This window comes from Macaca fascicularis, chromosome 1 (genome assembly GCF_037993035.2).
Source record: "Macaca fascicularis isolate 582-1 chromosome 1, T2T-MFA8v1.1".
Classification (NCBI taxonomy): Eukaryota; Metazoa; Chordata; class Mammalia; order Primates; family Cercopithecidae; genus Macaca; species Macaca fascicularis.
Window position 1 is genome coordinate 162,082,303 of NC_088375.1, and position 24,358 is coordinate 162,106,660.

The 24,358-nt window shown below is 37.0% G+C and overlaps 1 long non-coding RNA gene across 5 annotated transcripts in view; it reads right to left on the reverse strand.

The window, feature by feature from the left end:
• LOC107127201 (uncharacterized) overlaps positions 1-24,358 on the reverse strand; it is a 513,156-nt gene that overhangs the window by 212,783 nt on the left and 276,015 nt on the right. For all 5 annotated transcript variants that reach the window (XR_012418768.1, XR_010577715.2, XR_010577711.2 and 2 more), the window contains exon 2: positions 16,188-16,236. This is a non-coding gene — a long non-coding RNA (uncharacterized lncRNA). The remainder of the gene's footprint in view (positions 1-16,187; positions 16,237-24,358) is intronic.

Genomic DNA, 24,358 nt, shown 5'->3' on the forward strand with positions numbered 1-24,358 from the left:
TATTTAATCAGTTTAATGCTATTAGAATTGAAAGAATACAAAGCAATGAATTTAAAACATTACTTAATCTGCTTTTTTTCCCCCTCTTGTGCAGTGGTTCAATAAAACCTGAAAGAAGTTATTTTGAAAGAGTAGATTAAACCAAAGATCTACTATATTGGTAATCCTAATAATTGGGACTATATATTAAAAAAGAAAAGTTGCTGCTATAAAAACATGTTTGAATTGTTAGAATCCCAAAAGTATTTACAATAGCATCCTCAAAAGACGAGTAGTAGGGAAATTGCTCTTAGATGTTACTCAACTTCAAAAAGTCTTTTGAAATGATATTCATTTGAAAAAAGAAAGCTAACCTCAAACTGTACTAGAAGCAACATGCCGAAAAATCAATTAGAAATGCATTCTAGAAATAAGGTAAGAGGTAATAGAATAAAACTTCTAGAAATTATCTTAGGTAGGTACTCATAACTTTGAGATTGGCACAGATTCCTTAAACAGGATACAAAAGATCATTAATTATAAAAGAAAAATGGATAGATTAGATTTTATCAGATTTGAAAACTTTCATTTATTAAAATACACTTTAAAGAGATTCAAAAGGCAAGCTTCCAAGAAATAGAAAATATCTGTCATTCAAATATCCAGCAAAGGAGCCTCATTCAATAAATCTTGTGAATAAATGATAAAACAAATTAACTTTCTTAAAAAATGAAAAACTTGAGTAGGTTTTTTACACACAAAAACAAGATAATTCTAGTGGCCAACAAGCATAGGAAACAGTGCTCAATGTAATAAAATATTACGAAAATGTAAATTAAAATCACAATGAGATACTTCTATATAGTCACCAGAATGAATACAACTTAATAAAATTCACAATACTAATTGGGGGCTCATGAATGGATCGATAGCACTCTCATTCACTTCTGATGGTGATGGAAATTGTACAGTCAGTATGTAAAACTGTTATCAGTACCTTCTATACCTAAAGACATGCATATCCTATGACCCAGCAATTCAATTCCTGCTTCGGCACCTCATAGAAATTTGTGTGTGTGTATGTGTGTGTGTGTGTGTATATATATAATATATATATATATAACATAGACATGTACAGAATGATCATTAAGAATAATTCACAATAATCCCCATCAATAATAAAACAGGAAATAAACATGTTATACAATATATGCATATAATAAACTATTATACAGTTATAGAAAAGAGTACTATTTCTAACAACAGTACATATCAGTCTCATAGATTAATGCTGAGCAGAAGAACCTCAAACACAAAATAGTATGTCCTATATAATTTCATGGTAAATGTCAAAATCAATTGAAATCAATCGAGGTGATAGAAGTCATAATAGTGACTACCTTTAAGGTATATGATGACTGAAGAAGAGGCACAGGAGAGGGTTTTGTGGTATAGATTATTTTCTATGCCATGCTCTTGGCACTGTTACCTGGTGTGCTCGTGTTATTAAAAAAATACCAATTTGTAAACTTAATATTTATAACATTATTAAATATATTTTGCACTTCAATAGAAATCTTATCTATGATCACTTCTATTAAGTGGATAAAGCTACTTCTTAGATGACTGATGCAACATTCAACTTACTAGTGTGCAAATATCTGGTTATATTAGCCAAAATTGTGACTATGTTGTAAAGTCATTGCAGTTCATAAATCAGATAATTTGTAAATCTTACCTTCTTAATTTTGTCTCTTGGGTTATAATATTGCAAGATTTATACTTCAAATTAGTCAATTCCCTTTCCATTTTTTGTAAAGAAATCAAGTTTTAATGGAGGTCTAATTAACGTGGTCTTGATTTAGATATTTATGAGTTGATTTGGATTTGTAATATAAAGAAAAATTCTATTCCTTACCAAACCATTCTTTTGCACTTACTTATATAAGTTTATATTTTAAACTGATGTGCCTCTTCATACCTGTTAATAATAATAATACATTTATTGGTTATTTACTATGGGCCATGCACCATAAGTTAAACATTTTATCCAATTAACTCATTTAAAAACCATGGGATTCTATGAGGCGGCGTTATTATTTTGCTTTATATAGAATAAGGGAAACTATGATGTAAAGAAGAACCATGCCCAAGATTATAACATCTGCCAGGTGCTAGCACTTGGGTTCAAAGCAAGCTGTCCCAGTAGAAAGTCACAGGCCTAACCATTTAGCTTAATTCTAAGGAACTAGTCCTTAGAGGTATCTGCCCTACTTAATTCTAGAGATGGTAACAGTTAAAGATCAATTGTAGCATCTTGATGCTGTCTTTACATAGCTTTCTCCTTATTTACTTAAGTGGCCTCAATTTGTTTCTTATTCATTTAAGTGTTCAATTATGCTAATGCTGTTCCCCAGGGATTTGCTCTTCCCTCTCTCTGCTCTTTGTTTATGTGATCCCAGAGGCTTCCCTCATTGAAGAATAAGTCTAATTTTTCTCCTGATGAATTTATCATACTAAGTTTTCTTGGGCTGTATTCTCTGATATTGCTTTTTATTATAACAGAGATTCAGGTATGGGCATTCCACTATTTTTGAAATTTTAACAGCTCCTTTCTGTAGAATTCTTATTAATTGATACACCTGGATGCAGAGAAGTACTGCAAGTGTTGTTGACATATACTGATGGTTTCACTTTGTTTCTACAGATGGTGCTATGATGCTCAACCTAGTTATCTCTTCAGAGCAACATATATCACCAGTTTTTAGAAAACTGTATTACCATTTAAGAAGTATTTTGTTTCTAAGGTCTCAGAATAAGATTTATGCATCGTTTCCTGTAGTTTAGGCTGATAATGTTTGACTGGATTACGAAACAGATTTTAAATGTTGACTGTATTACACACTGCATAGTTAGTGTAAGGCTTGGGTGTTTTGATTGCTTGCTTGTTTACATATCAGATATGTGCCATGTATTCAGTGATGGTACCACTCTCTTTTATATGAGTGTAGTGCTAAGACTGGCAATAGAGATCCCACATAGAGAGAACAAAGACGCATGTTTTGTTTTGTTTGGAGTGGACACAGAATGCCATCTATTGCAAAAAGTAAAACAATTACGTATTTTGTTATATTTCAAACATTTTATCTTACCCCTACTGCCATCCTACTTTAATTGTCAAAAATGTTGGTATGTCTTTTTAAAACTGGAGGCAATTTGATTCTAATTGTAAAAAAAAAGAAAAGAAAAAAAACTATTTTATGTCAATAAAAAATAAAAACTTAAAAAATATTATTCTGTAAGTCTTCTTACTTATACGTTTCTCATTTTTCCTGTGCCTCTATACCTAGAATATAACATCCTCAAAGACAGAAACTATACAATTTTTTTCTCTCCACGATTTTCAGTTTAGTCTAATTTCTAATTCTCTTAGGTGGCAGATAATGTTAGTAATAGCATTCCTTAATTAGCCTGGCAATTGCATAATATACCCTTGGGTGATGCCTTCTATAGTGAACACATTGGTAGCTGTATGTATATCTGCAGCTATTTCCTTTCTCCATGACTTCAAGCCCTTTGATTTCTCACTTACCTGAATATTAGAGTGCCACATACTTCGAACAATGAACCAGCAGAAAAATCTACACTGCAGAGTGAGGGGCCCCACCACTAATTCAACCACAATTATGGGGAATGGGGAATAATTAGCAACAGAATTCTGGGCAGTAAAGCAAACGGTTCGCATTAAAACTGTCTCTTGGCAGGTGAACAGGTCTTAGCCTCTGGTTTAAGGTTATGAATAATAAAGGTGGGTAAGAGATGGGAAGAACTCTTCAATTGAAGTGAGTTGCTTATTAAGAGCCGTGCTGATTACGAATCCCAGTTTTGTAAACTAGTTCTGATGGCAATTAGAAATAAACTACTTCATGGTTAACTGTAGGCAACTTTATTCTTTTGCATAAAGAGCAAAAGAACATTATTTCAATTTATATATGAAAAAAAGAAAAGAGTGAGGAAGCAGGCAAATGATACAGTCAATATGTAAGCAAAGGAAACATGTTTGGAAGAGTAAAGGCCTTAAAGGGGCGGGGGAATTTGTAGTATGGAAAAATCAGAAGCTCGAATATCAGAACAGGGTATGAGTTGAGAGTCAAATCACAGTAAGGCTACACTGATATTCCCTAAGTATTGGCTATAGCTCCTCAAGTAGTTTGCAAATAATAGTCAGAACTGACACCACAAAGGGGCAGGACTAGGCCTACATACTAAGGCCATGTGATTTCAGCTCTGGAGAAATCGATTCAGAGACTGGAAAAATAGACAGGGCTGAAAGATGGGAAAAAGAACTAGTTTTATTTTTTCCCAAAGGACATTTTATTTCCCAAAGTTGTATAAATTCCAAGAAGAAAATCTTGGACTTGGAGAAAAATAAAATTTAGGAGTTGTCCACAGATTTATTTTATCATTGCTATCAACCTCATTATTTAGCTAGATGAACAGTTGCTGTGCTGTTTTTTGCCCATTGACGTATTTATCTGGGACTGATTTTAATATCAGGGTGAATTCAAGTTAATGCTTTACAACGAATACCTTTAACATCTCCTGACCATTTTTGCTTTTCATCCTGAAATCCAATGGTATATTTTATTCATAAATTCATCATCACTAGAAATTTTCTAGAATAAGGAGTGATGGTAATCTTAAACTTACAAACTGTGACATTGCAAATTTTTTCATATTACCTGGGACTAGATCCTTTGTGTTTCAAGGGTTTTGCTTTGAAGCTATACTTACGGGACATTCTCTACCTAATTTGCTTTTACCACTTTCAACATTTGGAACGCAGTTTAAGTACCCTTTCTTAATCTAACAAACAGTACAATATGTGAGATGCTAACTTCATAAAAATCTGCAAGTTTCCTGTATGAAGGACTGGTACAATTAATGATTTTGCTTAATTTATAGCATTTAATTATATCAATGAATATAATCTAATTCTTGTTTTATTATTTCTATTCATTATGTAATCATTGACAATAATTTAACAAGTGTAATGCTTCATATTCCTCTTATAAGTTTAATTACCTGACAGATCTGCACCTCCCAGTTTCACTAAATTAAACAAACAAGAATGTGACCTTCTGCAGCAGTGTCAAAACTGTAGGTGTTGATGAGCAACTCTCTTAAGTTCATTGTCACATTCAATTAATTTCTGAATTACACCAAATTGATTGAAAAATAATAGAAATTTAATAAATAATTTTACTCTTGTTAACAAAAATATTTTCTGAAGTACACTTACTGAATACATATTCTGTTTTACATATCAGCAGTTTATAATTGAGTTCATCAGCAGAAATTTGACACACGCCACAAATGTAAATTTTATTAAGAATGGTGAATATTACATTAAAAAGTTTTACATGGAATTAATAAATACTTGGTAATTCTAAATCAGGGAATGCATCAAATTTAAATAATTGTGTGATTCTGAATAAATATTAAATTTATATCTATCAAAACAGTGCCTTTTATTGAAGTAATTTAAGTACTTGGAATTGCCTCAAGAGTATTTTAATCAACTTCTGGTATACATTATTGCCACATCAGAAAGATGGGTTTCAAGTAGCTATGAGAAAAGTTTATACTCATGGTCTGGCTGCCTAGCACTAGTCTAGTCAAATAAGGGTAAATAAAAATGTGCATGTGTTCTTGGGAAGAAACCTCTTGAAATGCTTCTCTAATGGAAGAGGTTCTAACTATAAGGCTTGAGAAGAAATGAGCAGCATATCTAAAAGACATTTACTTTTGCCTTTTGTATACCTCATTCAAATGATCTCTTGTTTTATAGACATAATCATAGATAGTTTGTCAATTGGTATATCCTCACTGCAGTCTAGTTACCAACTGTGGACAGTTCAGTTTTTCAATGAATGTGAGTTTCTCATTAATAGTGATGCTGATTGTTAACCCTAGTTTTGTAAGCTAGTTCTGATGACAATTAGAAATAAACTACTTCATGCCTTAACTATAGGCAACCAGAGCACTGAAAAATTCTGACTAATGAAATCAGTTTATTGTCTGATTAGTTTGAATGTAATTCAAGGATTTACATTTACAATAGCACAGGTTGCAGTAACCATAGTCACACTAAAGTAATAGTGTAACTGGTTTATACTTTGTATAGTACATACAGATGTAAACAAATTCTTCAAATAAAATGCTCCTGAGACATGTAGTTCTACTTTTCAAAAAGATAGAAATGTATATTAGTGCATTACTTTGGTTTCCACAAGTGTTTGGCAGATGCACCTGATAGCAATAACTTAAGCATACTCTAAGAATAACCCTGTGGTCTAAAAAGAATGTGTGTTCAGAGTTCCGAGTTAAGAAATCTGGGAGTGGCCAACCTGGAGACTCATTCCTTATCTATGAGGAATGAACCCTGGTCCATTCCATGGAATGCAGGCCACACAGGGGATCAATACCCTTTCTTTTGCATTAAATGAAGGTTGCCAAGTGGAGGTTGCTAGCGGGAGGGTGCTATGTGAAAATGCTATATAAACTGCAGGGTTTTTACAAGCAACTGTGGTTCTTCTGTCCAGCCTGCCACCACTGGACCATCAATAAACTCTATTTTGTTTTGCTGGCTCTGGGTCTCTTCATCTTCTGGAACACTGTGCCATCCCTCATGAAGTCAATAGGGATCAGCACAACAACTGGCATGCCAGCCAGAGGTGAAGAAAACACTATAAGTGATGAAACAATGGGATCCATGAGATCAGGGAAGAGGAAATCCAGGGAGGAAATCTCGGGCAGGCCATCGATGTTTAGGTGGGGCATGATGGCCACTCTCCTTGATGGATGGGGCCTACCATGTGAGTTCAGGGATGCCCCGAAAATGCTGAAGGGTCCAGAAGAGCCATTGCAGTGGGTGGGATCTAACTGAAAGTCAGCGGTGGCAGCCATGGTTGGATGGTCACTTCTGACTGCACCCTGAGCAGCCACTGAGGCTGAGCTCACAGCATAGGTGAGAGTCCCTTAGTGACAGGATGAACTGTGACTAGAAAGAGATGCCAGATTAGCCCAGGTTGAAACATTGGAGACTTTACTGTCTCACCTGTGGGCATAGGATGACAAAATAGAGACCCTGGTTTGTTGGGTAACCCTTTGAAGGGTTGCTGACTCCCATGCCAATGAGTTAGGGCTATCATGACTGAATTGTCTTGGGATCCTAAGTCTTGAGACCCAGTGGAGAGCCCTAGTGGGGAGGAGAATGAGGAATGAGATGAACCCTGGAGGTTCCTATCCTCTCTGCCCATCCCATAGTCACTACTATGACGGGAGTAGCCCTGCAGAACTTACCCCCACCTTAAAGATGACCACAATGTGGGACTATACTGCTGTGGAATTGGTTGAGCTGGGAAATAGGTTCAGGCAGAAGGGGAGATAATCAATTTCAGGGTGGTTTATCTGTCTATGGGACGGAGGGTATAATGCCTTTCAGACTCAAGATGAGTAAAATGACACAAATCACTCAGCCCTGAGGCAGCACCCTTATGACGTCAATAATTAGGATCAGGCCATCCCCTTCCTTAGCTGGATGATTGTAGGCTACAAGGCAGCCTGGCCAAAAGAGGAAGACATGTCCATGTCTCCTTTGAATGGCAGACTATGGAGGAATTGCAGGACATTTTAGAGGAATTAGGGATGAAACATGTTATCTATGCTGAACATTACGAGGCTACAAAAATGATCTTTTTACTGCCAGCATGAAAGATGCTGTCTTATAGTAAGCACTTAACTAGTGGTGTGTCACAGTAGTGTGTATCCTGAGCCCCTTGATAAGACAGCCAATGTCTCAGGTAGCCCAAGCAGCTTCCAACTTAGGGGAAACAGAAAAGCTGCATAAGCAAGAGATGTGTACTGCTGGAATGAAAGACAAGGGAGCCAAAGGAAAGGATATGGCTAAAGAGCTCATTAGCATCACCTGCTGACAAATATGGTACAACCTGGTAGTGGCAGGGACACCTAGAGTGGAAATAAATAAACAACCTAATGCTGTTCTATTTGGATTGTGGCAGAAGATCAAGCCAGAACAGAGCTTCACTAAGGAGCCTCAGGTTCACTACACACTGCCCCTTCTGCAGAGGGATGACAGATGCCAACCCCTTTAGACTAGGATATAGGCCAAGACCTGGGAATCTCCATAAGACCAATGGTGGTCAGGATGTCCGGGGACCAGAGGCCATATGTAGAACTAACTGTATATTAGTCACCTAAGAATAAACAAACTGTGCATGCCCTAGTAGATACTGCAGCCTAATACACTCTCATATATGATAACACTCATCTGTTCCAAAGGCCTGTAACAGCAAAAGATGGTTTTAGAAAAGGGGCCATGAAAGCCAGACAGGTTGAACCAGTATTACGAGTTTGGAGACTGCCACCAAAACTCAATGTTGTATACATTGTCCCCATCCCAGAACACATCTTGGGAAAGGATATCTTATGAGGCTTGACCCTCCAAACAACTGCTGAGAAACTCTCTAAGAGTTAGGGTGGTGAAGCAAGTGATGAAGTGATGAGGGGAACTCAAAACGGACACCAGTGGTACAGCTGTCAGTCCTGCAGGGAGTAGCAGTGAGGTGTGGGCATGATGAAATCACAGGAACTTTTAAGGAGTTAGCCCAGGTAGGCATTTTAAGGTCAATGCACAGCCCATACAACAGCCCTGTAAAGCCAGTGTGGAAGCCTGATGGGACATGGAGAATGACAGTAGGTTATTGGGAATTAAATAAAGTGGTACTCCAACGTATGCAGCAATATCACCTCCCTTCTGACGAGGGCAGAAGCAGTGTTTGGCACATACCATTTTGTTATCAATTTAGCTAAAGCCTTCTTCAGCATCCTCAATGCCCTAAAGAGTCAAGACCAATTTGTATTCACCTAGGAAGGAGAAAAATGAACTATTATCATCTTGCCCCTGGGATATTGCATAGCCCCACCATCTGCAATGGCCCAGTAGCTGCAGACCTCAGTGGACGGACTGCCCTGGAGTGGGCGCATGTTTTCCATTACATTTGATGATATCATGCTAACTTCTGAGTCTTTTTCCAGCTTACAAACTGCAACCCCCAGTTTTCTGCCTCGCTTGGCAAAAGAGTATGGGCTGTCAATGCAAAGTCCAGGGTCCAGGTTTATCAGTTAAATGCTTGGGTGTCATCTTTTTGGGTAAGACTAGTCACTCTGTCTGTGGTCATAGATAAGATGCAGGCCTATTCATGTCCTACCACACTGAAGGAGTTGCAAACTTTCTTAGGTCTTATAGAGCATTGTCATCCTTTTATTTCCATCTGGCCCAACTCCTTAGGCCCTCATACAACTTAGTCAAGAAGAAGACTGTGATGGTTAATACAGTGTCAACTTGATTAGATTGAAGGATGCAAAATATTGTTCCTGGGTGTGTCTGTGAGGGTCTTGCTAAAGGAGATTAACATTTGAGTCAGTGGACTTGGAGAGTCAGACCCACCCTCAATGTGGGTGGGCACCATCTAATCAACTGCCAACATGGATAGAATAAAGCAGACTTGCTGAGTCTTCTGGCCTTCATCTTTCTCCCTTTCTGGATGCTTCCTGCCCTCAAACATCAGACTCCAAGTTCTTCAGCTTTTGCACTCTTGGACTTATACCAGTGGTTTGCCAGGGGCTCTTGGGCCTTTGGCCACAGACTGAAGGCTGCACTGTCAGCTTCCCTACTTTTGAGATTTTGGGACCCAGAATGATCCACCACTGGCTTCTTTGTTCCTTAACTTGCAGACAGCCTATCATCAGGCTTTACCTTGTGATCGTGTGAGTCAATTGTCCTTAATAAACTCCCTTTGATATATATATATCTCACTAGTTCTGTTCCTCTAGAGAACCCTGACTAATTCAAGGGCCCACTGGGATTGGTCTACAAAAGGGAATGAAGCCTTTGAACAAGATAAAATCACAGTGAAAGAAATACAAACCTTGGGAGTTCTACCGCAGTGAGAGCCTTGTTAACTGGCCAGTTACCCTGAGGGGGTTGGGTGGGGCCTATGGGAGAGGAAAGGACATCAAAATGTACCTCTAGCATTCTGGTCCCAATTATGGGAGGAGCTGAAGTTAGATATAGTGTCAAAAAGCAACAATTCTGTGCTACACTTTATACCTTTCAAGTGGAGGACATTACAAAGGGGGCCCTGGTGCACCCGGTACCCCATAGCAGGTTGGCTAAAGGATACCTTTCAGACACCGAAGTCTGGGAAACAGACACAGACTGTGGCCAAATGGCATGCATACCTGCAAGAGAGGAGCATGTTAACTAACCTCTTGAGCACAGAGCTCATTTTGGTGTTTGGTCCTGTCCCCTGTGTGACAACTAACTGAAGGGCAGTCTTTGATTAAAACCACTGAACATCGACAAATTTCCTCCTTTGTACAGTAGGTGGGGTGGGGGTAAACAGGGCCCAGTTCCTGACCAGGCCTGGTATGCAGATGGATCATCATGAAGCAGTCCTTGCTCTTGGACAGCCATGGCCACCTACCTGTCCACTGATAGGATCTGACTTGATACAGGTAAAAGACATAGTAGCCAATGGGCTGAGTTGGAAGTGGCCTGGCTGGTCCTCCTCTATGAGCCAGACCCAATAGTCCTATGTATTGATAGTTGGGCCATCTTTAAAGGACTCATGATATGGCTACTACAACGGGAAGCAAAGGATTGGACAGCAGCGGGCCACCCACTTTGAGGCACTGACATGTGGAAGGACACACATTCAGGGGATGCATACAATGGTGTGCCTAGTGGATACCCACACTGCATCTACACCACCTGGAAATCAACAGGCAGATGAAGTAGCCTGCGTTCATCTCCTTGTGGAAGCCCCCACAGAAGATATAGCTCACTGGCTGCATATAAAGACAGGACATCAGGGACAATGTACCCTTTAGGCTATAGCAAAGAATCAGGGCCTGCCACTATGATATAAAGACACAGTACACATCCATTAGCAATGTCCTGCCTGTGTGCAGGAACTCCCCAGGTCCTTGCAGCATGATACTGGACAGAATGCCAGGGGCCGGGGCCCAGTGCAATGTTGGCACGTAGACAACATCGGACCATTGCCTCTATCTGATGGCTGCCACTATGATTTGACTTGTGCAGACACATGCACAGGGCGACTGCAGGCATATTCCAGCAAACATGCTGCCCAGAAATCCACCATAAAAGGATTAGAGCTGCTGTGTGCAGCCTACAGTGTCCACACTGATATTGACAGTGACCAGTACAGGAATAGGCAGAGGTCCTGGATATCCATTGGCATTTCCACCTGCCATACAACCCAATTGAAGAGATGAATGGACTGTTGAAGCAACACCTCTGGCAGGAGACACAGTCTCTGGCTCTGCAGACATGCTGCTTACCAGCAGCCATCCACACCCTGAATAAACAAGTTCTCTCATCAGCCCAGCACATACTCTTCTAATGCAAGGACCTGATACCACCATAAGGATCCAGGTAGAAAGTATAAGGGGCAGTACAACTTTACCCTAAGCTGGTACTTTCGATAACCTGCTATTGCCCTTCCCACAGGACCTACCCACTGGGGAGAACAATAGTGTGTGGCCCTGGAAATGGCAAACCAGCCCGCAATAGTTCAGCTTTGCTGCTCCATGAGAGGAAGGGCCTAGAAAACCACATACAGGTCACACCTATTTTATACCCTACCCTCTCTCGTACTTTTAAAATAATGAATTCTTGTCCTCCCTTGTGCAAGGAGACAATCATTTTATAACGGAACATTTTAACACCCCCATTGTCTTACTCTGGCCTTTTGTAATGCATCACAGATGGGGAGGGGAGGCAATCCATTTGGTATTATAAATCAGACACCAGGACACTGACAGGGGTGGTGATCTCTCAGAATGTCCATAAATGGTGTGCAGCAAACCTCTTCATCAACTGGGTGCAGATGGTCTCTCTCCAGAAAAAACCAGCCTGTTGGGTCTGTGAGGAGCTGCCTCTCTCTTCCACTATGGGTCCACCATGGCACATCCAAGCAGCTAACCTGAGTATTTGAAACCTCTTCTATATGTGGTATAATGACCCTCACTTGTTTCTCTTTATCAACAACAGCACCTCATGCAGTGAATTCCCTACCATTAAGGAGATGAGACCGCATATTTTCCATATAGTGTGGGAGCAAATTAATGTTATCCCCACTATGAGGTAGGCTGTATACGATGAGCTAAGGTAAATAAGGGCAGTGCATATACAGGTAGTGTGTTGTGCACCCTTGTTTGCAAAATTGTGTGGCTTTGGACACCTTAAGTGCTGCCCAGGGTGAAATCTGTGCATTAATTAAAACTGAATGTTGTCTATATAGCCCTGATTACTTTCACAACATAACCCAGGCCACACAGGCCTTAGGTACCCATATTTCTGTTATAGAATCTCTGTCTCACAACTGTATAACCATGTGGTTTACTCAACTCCAAAGCTCTTAGAAAAACTTTGCATACAGTATGATTGTTATTAAATTTATTATTCATTTTTGTTGTTGTAGTTTGTATTATTGCTGAGGCATCTGGAAACAGTGCTCCTCTACATACCTGACTCCAGGGGATATCACGGAAGAATGTTGTGATGAGAGTGTGGGGCCCAGTCAAGGGTACGTTGGTGGGGAGACTGTTTGGCAGATGCACCTGACAGCAATAACTTAAGCATAACCTATGATCCTGTGTGACAGACACATCTGACAGCACTAACTTAAGCATCCCTTAAAAATGACTCTGTGGTCTGAAAAGAATGTGTGTTCAGAATTCTGAACTGAGGAATCTGGGAGTAGACAATTCAGATTCATTTCTTATCCATGTGGAATGAACACGGGCCCATCCTGTGGAACTCAGGCCATACAGGGAATGGAGGAACTTTGTTTTCGGTAAAACGAAGGTTGCTAGGCGGAGGGCATTAAGTTAAAATGCTATATATACTGCATGCCTTTTATAAGCAGTTGCAGTTCTCCTTCCGGCCCTCTGACAATGGACCACCCTCATGTAAGTTCCCTCAATACACTCTATGTTCTTGTTCCTAGGCTCCAGGTCTCTTCTCCAGCCTCTTGGACATGGTACTATCCCTATTGAAGTCAGTAGGGATCTGGCACAACAAGCCATATCTGTGAGCCTGAAACAGTGATGTTAGTATTCAGGAAAGCTACTAGAACTTGCAGTCTGTGAATTATGCCACAACTGTAGGTTGCCTAAGGCAGTCACCTGGGTCACCTTAATGGTGAGAGTCACTTTGGCCTCTAGAGAATTCTCAAGGTTAGTTTTCAGAAACATGCAGAAAGAGAGAGAATATTAGAAGAAGAAGCAATCACTGTTTGAGCCGGCGATTCCCAAACTTTAATGAGCATAATAATCATGTGGAGGATTTTAAATAAACATTTTCTAATTCCACCCCCAAGAGTTTCTTTTTCAGTAGGTCTGGAATAAGGCCCAGTAATTTGCATTTCTAACAACTTCTCAGGTGATGTTATGCTGCTATGTAAAGACCACACTTTGAAAAATACTGGTTTAAGCAAATTAAGCTTCATTCTCTTTCAGGACTTAGAGTGTAAAAGGGGAAACAAAAATGTAAAGAAATCAACAATTCATGACCCATGAACAAATAAAAGGCAGATAAAACATAACATTTGGGCTGGATATACCTGGATAAAGTTAATACTAAGCTAATTATTCTTTCTATTTATTATCAATGATTTTCCTGGGATAATCTATTTTCAAATGGTGATGGGCAATAACATACAATGCTACAAATTGAGTAGGGATTATTTTTATAAAAATCATCTCCTTAACTATTTGGAGCCTTTTGCCTTTTCATATCAATTTCAAGATTTCAAAAATTCTATTTCAGTGAAGAATGTCACTGGTATTTTAATAGGAATTGCATTGAATCTGTAGGTCACTTTGGGTAACTTGGACATTTTAACAATATTAGCTCTTCCAGTGCATGACATGGGCTATCTTTCCATTTATTTGTATCCTCTCCAATTTTTTTCATCAGTGTTTTATAGAATTTGTCATAGATATCTTGCACCTCCTTGGTGAAGTTTACCCCGGGGTATTTTATTATTTTTTATCATTATTATAAATGGAATTATTTTCTTGATTCTTTTTCAGATAGTTCACTATCAATGTATACAAATGCTATTGATTTTTGTATGTTGATTTTGTATCCTGCAGCTTTACCAAATTTATTAGTTCTAATGGAGTTTTTGGTGAATTCTTTAGAGTTTTCTCTGTATTGATTATGTCATCTGTGAATAAGGATAATCTTGAGAAAAAAGAACATAGCTGGAAGTATAATACCACCTGACTTCAAAATATACCACAGAGCCATAGTAACCAAAACAGCATAGTACTGTTTTGGTCACATCAAAACAAGCACATAGACCAATGGAACAGAAGAGATAACCCAGAAATGAGTTCAGGCATTCACAACCAACTGATTTTTTACAAAAATGCCAAGAACACACATGGGAGAAAGAATAGTGTGCAATAAATGGTATTGGGAAAACTGGATCTCCACATGCAGAAGAATCAGACTAAGATCCCATGTTTCATCACATACAAAAATCAATACTAATGAATGAAATAATTACATGTAAGACCCAAAATTATGAAACAACTAGGGGAAAACATAGGGAAATGGTTCATGAAATTGGATTGGGCAAGAATTTCTTGAACAGTACAAGGAGCAGAAACAAAAATAGACAAATAGGAGTACATGACATTAAAAACCTTCTGAACAGAAAAAACAATAAGTGAAGACATAATCTACAAAATAGGAGAAAGCATTTGCAAACTATGCATCTGACAAGTGGTTAATATTCAGAATATATAAGGAACTCAAACAACTCACTTCTTAAAAGAAGACACACAAATGGTCAACAGATATATGAAAAAATACTTGATAGCAAACATCATCATAGAAATTCACATCAAAACCAAAACAATATATCACCCCTCTCCAGTTAGAATGGTTGTTATCAAAAAGACAAAAAATAACAAATGCTGGTGAGGATGTGGAGAAAAGGAAATTCTTATACACTGCGGGTACGAATATAAATTAGTGCCGCCATTTTGGAAAACAGTATGACAATTCCTCAAAAAATTAAAAATAGAACTACTGAATAATTTAGCAATCTCAATAGTTAGTATATATCCAAAGGAAATAAAATGAGTACATTGAAGAGACACGTCTACATCCATGGTTATTGCAGCAGTATTCAAAGTAACCAAGATTTGTATCCTCTCCAATTTTTTGGACGCCCATCTAATGATGAATGGACAAAGAACATGTGGTACATATATGCAATGAGTACTATTCAGCCATAAAAAATAACTAAATCCTGTCATTTGTGGCAATGTAGATAAAACTGTAGGGTATTATATTAAGTGAAATAAGCCAGGCACAGAAAGACAAAATACTTAATGATCTCACTCATATGTGTAATCATAAAGTTGATATCATATAAGTAGAGAGTAGAATAGTCATTGCTAGAGGCTGGGGAGGGGAAGAAAAATGGGGAGGCCAGGAGAAATTGTTCAACAGGTATGAAAGTACAGTTACAAAAGGTAAATCCATTTTGGTGTTCTATTACACAATAAGGTGAGCATAGTAAATAGTAATACAGTGTGTATTTCAAGGTAACTAGAAGAAAAGGATTTGAATGTTATTTTCACAAATAAATGATGAATAATTAAAGTGATGGACATAGTAATAACCCCAGTTTGATCATTATATAATGTATACGTGCATTGAAACATCACATCGTACTCCATAAATATGTATAGTTATGTGCCCATTTTGAATAAAATTAAATAAAAACCAAAACTATAAGTAAGTTTTTAAATCGACCCTATTTTGAAGTGATATTTTTGAAAGGCAACTTTCTACCAAATTGTCTATATAAGTTAAAATTCTTTTATAATAAAATAATCACTTTTTAACTTTTTTAAGTGGGATAATTTTAAGCAAAGGAAAAAATATTCAATTTTTGTAACATGACCATATGGGCTTAATCCTTCTCAAAATATCTGTTTAGAATCAGCAGGATTTTTAACTGCATGATGGTAATTATTTCATTGATTTGACAGAGGTTCCCACAGCTACATACCTTTGTCCCTGTGTTGACTTCTCAGCAATCACAGTGAGCTACTGAACACCTGTCGGGAAGGAAAAAGTGTAATGAATTGTGGGAAATAACATGAATAAAACACCCTAAAATCTAAAACCTCAATGCCTTACAATGTGTTTTAAGTTTCTCCTCTCTTTTATATTTCTCCGTCTCTCCTCATCTCTCTCAATATCCTACCCTCTCCTTTCACAAGAAAGATTAACAGATACTGCAATCCCAAAATTACACCTGATAAGTTGCACTAGATATTTCTCTAATTCTCCACCTTTTCCATTTCCCTCCTATTTCCTTCTCCTGTTCTCATCTTTGCCTTTCGTAGTGACCAACAGCTGGCTCTGGCAGGTATAGTGACTTATCTTACTTTCATAATTGGTGCAGTCAATCAAAACAGGCAATTAAAACTGTACTTTGATATGTATCTGTATGCATCAATCTTTAATGTATTTCCCAAGGGGCAGCTGAATCTAAAGGTGATGGGAGTATGTGAAAAAATATATACACATATACAGGATGAGCACTGCTTATCTAAAATGCTTGAGATCAGAAGTATTTTGGATTTAAATATTTTTGGATTTTGGGATATTTGCATTTATATTTTAAAATATCTTGGGGATAAGTCTAAACACAAAATTTATATTTTTCATATCCTTCTTACACATATAGCCTGAAGGGTAATTTTTACATTTCACAATTTTGTGCATAAAACAAATTTTGACTGCAATTTACAACCTGTCACATGGATCAAGTGTAGAATTTTCCAGTTGTGGTGCCATGTCAGCTCTCAAAAACTTTCAGATTTTGGAGCTCTTCAGGTTTCAGATTTTTGCATTAGGGATGCTAAACTCAAACTCCTTAGAGATAGGAGTTTGTTTCAAGACCACCACAATAAAGCAAGTCCCCCAATTTTTTGGTTTCCCAGCGCAAATGAATGTTATGTTTACACTACACTGTAGTCTATTAAGCGTGCAATAGCGTTATTGTTAAAAAATAGTGTTCATACCTTAATTAGCAAATACTGTATTGCTAGGAAAAAAAAGCTAACCTTCATCTAAGCATTCAACAAATCTTGATATTTTGCTGGTGGAGGATCTTGCCTTCATGTTGATGGCTGCTAACTCATCAAGGTGGTGGTTACTGAAGGGTGGAGTGACTGGAAACTTCTTAAAATAATGCAGCAATGAAGTCTGCTGCATCTATTGACTCTGCCTTTCATAAAAGATTTCTCTAGCATGAAATGCTATTTGATACCATATTACCCAGAGTAGAATTTCTTTCAAAATTGGAGTTAATCCTCTCAAACCCTGACTCTGTTTATGATTTAAGCTTTTGTAATAAACTTCTACATTCTTTGTTGTCACTTCAACACTTTTCACAGCATCTTCACCAGCAGTAGATTCCTTCACAAGAAACTACTTTCTTTGTGTATTCATAAAAAGCAACTACTCATCCCTTCAAGTTTTATCAGTAGGTCATAGCAATTCAGTCACATCTTCAGGCTCCACCTCTAATACTAGTTATCTTGCTATTTCTACCGTATCTGCAGTGGTAAGGTTTGGCTGTGTCCACACCCAAATCTCATCTTGAATTGTAGTTCCCTTCATCCCCACATGTGATGGGAGGGAGCCAATGGGAGGTAATTGAATCATGGGGACAGTTACTCCCATGCTGTTCTCATGATATCTCACTCATAGTATTGAGTGAGTTTTCACAAGATCTGATGTTTTTATAAGGGGCCTTTCCCCCTTTTCTCAGCATTTCTCCCCCTTTGCTCTGTACTTCTCCTTCCTGGTGCCTTGTGAAGAAGGTGCCTTGCTTCCCCTTTGCCTTCCACCATGATTGTAAGTTTCCTGAGGCCTCTCCAGCCATGCTCAACTGTGAGTCAATTAAACGTCTTTCCTTTATAAATTACCCAGTCTAGGGTGTGTCTTTATAGCAGCATGAGAATGGACTAATACATGCAGTGACTTCCTCCACTGCAATTTTGAAACTCTCAAAGTCATCCATGAGGTTTCAAATCAGGTTTTTCCAAATTCCTGTTCATATTGATATTTTAACCTCTCCCATGAATCACAAATGTTCGTAATGGCATCTAAAATGAGGAATCATTTCCAGAAAGTTTTTATTTTACTTTGGCCAGATCCATTAGAAGAATCATTATCTATGGTAGCTATAGTATTATAACATATATTTTCTAAATAATATGATGTTTTAACCTTCTCCCATGAATCACAAATGTTCTTAATGGCATTTAAAATCGGGAATTGTTTCTAGAAAGTTTTTATTTTACTTTGGCCAGATACATTAGAAGAATCATTATCTCTGGTAGGTATAGCATTATAAATACATATTTTTAAACAATATGACTTCAAAGTTGAAACTGCTTCTTCATCCATGGAGAAGGATGTTGTGTTAGCAACCATGAAATAACATTCATCTTCTTATATATTTCCATTAGAGCTCTTCAGTGACTAAGTGCATTGTCACTGAGCCATAATATTTTGAAAGGAATCTTTTTTTCTAGAGCAGTAGATCTCAACAGTAGGCTTAAAATGCTCAATTAGCCATGCTGCAATCAGATGTGCTGTAATCCAGGCTTTGTTTTCCTATTTATAGAACACAGGCAAAGTATATTTAGCATAATTCTTAAGGGACCTTGGATTTTTAAAATGGTATCTGAGCACTGGTTTCAAGTTAAAGTAACCATCTATATTAGCCCCTAACAAGTAAGTCAGTCTGTCCTTTGAAGTTTTCAAGCCAGACATTGATTTCTCTCTACCTGTGAAAGTCCTAGGTGGCATCTTCTTCCAACAGAAGACTGTTTCTTCAACAACGAAAATCTGTTGTTTCATGAGGCCACCTTTATTAATTAGCTAGACCTTCTGGATAATTTCCTGTGGCTTCTACATCACTTACTGCTTCACCTTGCCCTTATTATTATGGAGATGATTTATTTCCTTAAATCTCATGAGCCAACCTCTGCTAGCTTCCACCTTTTCTTCTGCAGCTTGTTCTCCTTTTTCAGCCTTCATAGAATTGAAGAGGGTTAGGTCTTTGCCCTGGATTAAGGGAATGTTGTGGCTGGTTTGACCTTTTATCTAGACCATTAAAACTTGTCAGTAATAAGGCTTTTTTTGCTTTCTTGTTATTTATTGGAATAGGATTACTAATTTACTTTGATAATTTTTTCTTTGCATCCATTACTTGACTGTTTAGCTCAAAGGCCTAGCGTTAGACTTTTCTTGGCTTTCTATCTGTCTTCCTCACTTAGTTTAATCATTTCTAGCCTTTGGTTTACAATGAGGGCTGTGCAGCTCTTCCTTTCAGCTGAACACTTAGAGACCATTTCTGTGTTATTAATTTCAATATTGTTGTGCCTCAGAATAGGGAGGCCCAGGGAGAGAGAGAGGAAAAAGACTTTAGGTGAATTGGTCAGAATACATGCAATATTTATTCAATTAGGTTCACTGTCTTATATGGCTGTTTCGTGGTTCCCAAAAACAACTAAAATTGTAACATCAAATATCACAAATCACAGATCACCATCAGAGAGGTAATAATAATTAACAAGCGTGAAATATTAGGAGAATTACAAAATGTGATGTAGGGACACAAAATGAGCACATGCTGTTGGAAAATGGCATTGATAGGTTTGCTCAGTGCAGGGTTGCCTAAAACCTTCTATTAGTAAAAAGTCCAGTCTTTGCAAAGTGCAATAACATGAGGTATGCCTAGGCAGTCACAGGTAGCCGATGATAGGGACAGACATGGACTCCAGGGAAGGTAAAGTAAATGTGGGAGAAGTTTGTTTGTTAATTGATTACAATTAATCAATAATTTAATAGGTAGCATTTAGAGAAATGAGAATTGTTATCGTTCTTTTTATTATTTTTGAAAGAACATGATTGTAAGTCAAGAAAATGTGGATTATCTATAGTGCTCACTGTAATCCAGTTATTTCTCCATGAAATCAGATGGCTTTAAAGGACAATTAAAATCTTTAGTAGTTTGAGAGGAATTATCCATGGTAAAATATGGAAAACAAACTTTAACATATGATCTCAACAGAGGCAGGCATAAGAAGAATTATTATATAATTACTTTGGATTTGCATATTACATATGCATAATTATGGGTTAACAAATATGGCAGGGTCAAGTAGAAAAAATGTAAAAAACATCACAACATAGAGTTAATATCCTTAATACATAAAGAGAACTTAAAAATCATAGAACAATTCTTTTAAAAATAAGTAAAAAATGCAAGCAGAAAATTTTTAAAATACATTGTTCAAAAATGTAAAGAAATTTAGACTCATTTTCAACTAAAGATATATACAGTGATATGAGAAACCATTTTATTTTTACAATCAAAATGTCAATAGGACAATTTTTAAGAAAGATTTAATTCCAGTCACAGTCATTTTGTACAAAACATAGAGCTTCCCTTACTTCTTGTATAATGAGGAAATTAATATTTTCCAGCATAATCAGTTTTGCATAAGCACTCTCATACATTAGAAGCAGAAAGAAAAACTCATACAAAATTTCAGTAGGAAAATTTAATGATTTGTGCAACAAACTATAAAATAAAAATTTTTAATAACTTTCCTCCATCCACACTGTCCTCCTAAAAAAATCCTGTAAAAATTGCTAGCATGCACGTTCGGCATAATTTTATTTATAATAATACAGTAAACTAAAATATGGAATGTCCACATTGCGAAATATGTTCACTATACTTGATATATGTATTACTGTATTTGAAATGTCCACTAAAGGAATAAAGTAATTTATAAAGCTAACATACATATATATTTATCAACATGGTAAAAGAAGCACAGTGTAGTCTATTGTGAAAATAATGTCCAAAACAATATACCCATTGTTCCCTATTTTATTAAAAAGGTATATATGTTAGAAAATACATTTGAAGACATTATAAGTATTTTTTTTCTATATCTATTTGGTGTGAATTTTCAATGGTTTTGTTAAAAACTAGAACAAGTAAATCTTTTTTTTTTATTATTTAAAAAGAAAGAATCTTCTCTGTCATTTCTATAACACATTCATTGGAATCTTTTTTTCCTAAGATCAAAACAAAAAACTTACGATTACATCTTCAATTCACCCAGACCAATACCATCCACTTAAAACAACTAGTTTGGAATTTGTGTGTACAGCAGTGGTTATGTTATCACGTCACCTGCTACCTTTGTTAAGAGATGCATTTACCTATAGTGTTGAGATTTCTTATTGTTAAGAGATATGCAGGTTAACATTACTAGAATTAATCATTCTTAATAGAGACTTTAAAATAGGTAAGAAAAAAGTTGACCCAGCATTGATTTCCTTTAAGGTTTATAATATTTAGATCTGCTTGAGATTATTTTCATCAAGTTTGTGGAAAATTTACTGAAAAATAAATCTTAACACAGTTCCAGCTTATAAACTATCACATTTTTGTCCAGAATTATGTAAAATATTATTTTATATTAACATTTCACAATGACCTTTTAGCAGTCTTATTATGGATAGCTCTAAAGCTAAGCTGTCATGTTAATATAAGTATTGCTGCTAAATCATTTAAAATCATTTAAAAACCTTGTTATTTACAAGGTTTGTGCTAGAGCATTTCCTATACATTTGATGACTTTCAAAATGATAAGCTGCATTGCTAATAGTTAATAAAAGAAGTTAGCAGTAAATATTCTCTTCTTAGACACATTTTTCATTGAAGAAGAGATTTCTACATAGCTTGCTCCAAATGGGATTGAAATATACATATCTGGTCCATTCATCTACACTCATTTACTCACTTCTTCCCAGGAGAGGAAGAATGGCTGATCTGATCTTACTATCCATTGGGTCATGTATCTAATGGACACAGTTAGTGTTCTATATTATCCTGTTATCATTGTTACTTCCTATATTACTGTCTGCCCATGAGTCATTGAGATAAGCCAAATACTTGGGCTTTTAATAATTGTTCTTAATCTGCTTAGGGTCCAAGAGAACGAATGAGTGTATAGATTTCAAGGTTTTGACTATGGAAGGAGAAGAAAACCTGATTTCAGTCTCGCTTTTAGCCACGATCTCTACTTTTGGATGTTGCTGGTTAGGTCGCCTTCCTCTTTTCTCTGTGATGTCATCATCTATCACTCTTTTCACCTCTCTCATTCCTTGCTGTGCCACAAACATGCAAAAGCTATTTCCTTTGTCTGGAAATTCCTTACCGAAGTATTCATTTTCTGCCCTTCTCTGTTCTGATGATATCAAGATATCGAAGGTAATAGGTAACATGGTAACACAACCACTGCTCTACACACAAAGTCCAAACAAATCATTTTAACTGTATGCGACTGTTCTGGGTGAAATGAAGATGCAGTCATATTTTTTTGACCACTCTATCGAAGAGTTATCCCCATGTCCCATCAGGCTCTAGTCTCCTCAATCAGATTTATTAATTTTCCATAGAGATTACCACAATCATACTTTTTGAGTCAACCACAATTGAATTGTTTGATAAATGAAAAAAATGAATGGGATGAATAAAAAAAATGGGCTATTGATTAGTCATTCATACAGCAGGTAGATGGATTCACGTTTGCTCTCTGGTTTATTGGTTTATTTCTGTGCTTTATTCATAGGTTCCTGAAGCCTGAAACCATAATCAACCAGCATTAGCTCATTTGAAATTGGCTCTAGATTCAGAATTACAAAAATCCTTATTTTGGTTGTGGGTTTCAGGTACCACAGCCATAAGGGAAGTATAGATTTAATGAATAAATATGAAGAGGATAAATTTCTTTTTTTTTTTTTAATTTATTACTATTATACTTTAAGTTGTAGGGTACATGTGCATAACGTGCAGGTTTGTTACATATGTATACTTGTGCCTTGTTGGTGTGCTGCACCCATCAACTCATCATTTACATCAGGTATAACTCCCAATGCAATCCCTCCCCCATCCCCCCTCCCCCCTCCCCATGATAGGCCCCGGTGTGTGATGTTCCCCTTCCTGAGTCCAAGTGATCTCATTGTTCAGTTCCCACCTATGAGTGAGAACATGCGGTGTTTGGTTTTCTGTTCTTGTGATAGTTTGCTAAGAATCATGGTTTCCAGCTGCATCCATATCCCTACAAAGGACACAAACTCATCCTTTTTTATCGCTGCATAGTATTCCATGGTGTATATGTGCCACATTTTCTTAATCCAATCTGTCACTGATGGACATTTGGGTTGATTCCAAGACTTTGCTATTGTGAATAGTGCCGCAATAAACATACGTGTGCATGTGTCTTTATAGCAGCATAATTTATAATCCTTTGGGTATATACCCAGTAATGGGATGGCTGGGTCATATGGTACATCTAGTTCTAGATCCTTGAGGAATCGCCATACTGTTTTCCATAATGGTTGAACTAGTTTACAATCCCACCAACAGTGTAAAAGTGTTCCTATTTCTCCACATCCTCTCCAGCACCTGTTGTTTCCTGACTTTTTAATGATCGCCATTCTAACTGGTGTGAGATGGTATCTCATTGTGGTTTTGATTTGCATTTCTCTGATGGCCAGTGATGATGAGCATTTTTTCATGTGTCTGTTGGCTGTATGAATGTCTTCTTTTGAGAAATGTCTGTTCATATCCTTTGCCCACTTTTTGATGGGGTTGTTTGTTTTTTTCTTGTAAATTTGTTTGAGTTCTTTGTAGGTTCTGGATATTAGCCCTTTGTCAGATGAGTAGATTGCAAAAATTTTCTCTCATTCTGTAGGTTGCCTGTTCACTCTGATGGTAGTTTCTTTTGCTGTGCAGAAGCTCTTTAGTTTAATTAGATCCAATTTGTCAATTTTGGCTTTTGCTGCTGTTGTTTTTGGTGTTTTAGACATGAAGTGTTTGCCCATGCCTATGTCCTGAATGGTACTACCTAGGTTTTCCTCTAGGGTTTTTATGGTATTAGGTCTAACATTTAAGTCTCTAATCCATCTTGAATTAATTTTCGTATAAGGAGTAAGGAAAGGATCCAGTTTCAGCTTTCTACTTATGGCTAGCCAATTTTCCCAGCACCATTTATTAAATAGGGAATCCTTTCCCCATTTCTTGTTTCTCTCAGGTTTGTCAAAGATCAGATGGCTGTAGATGTGTGGTATTAT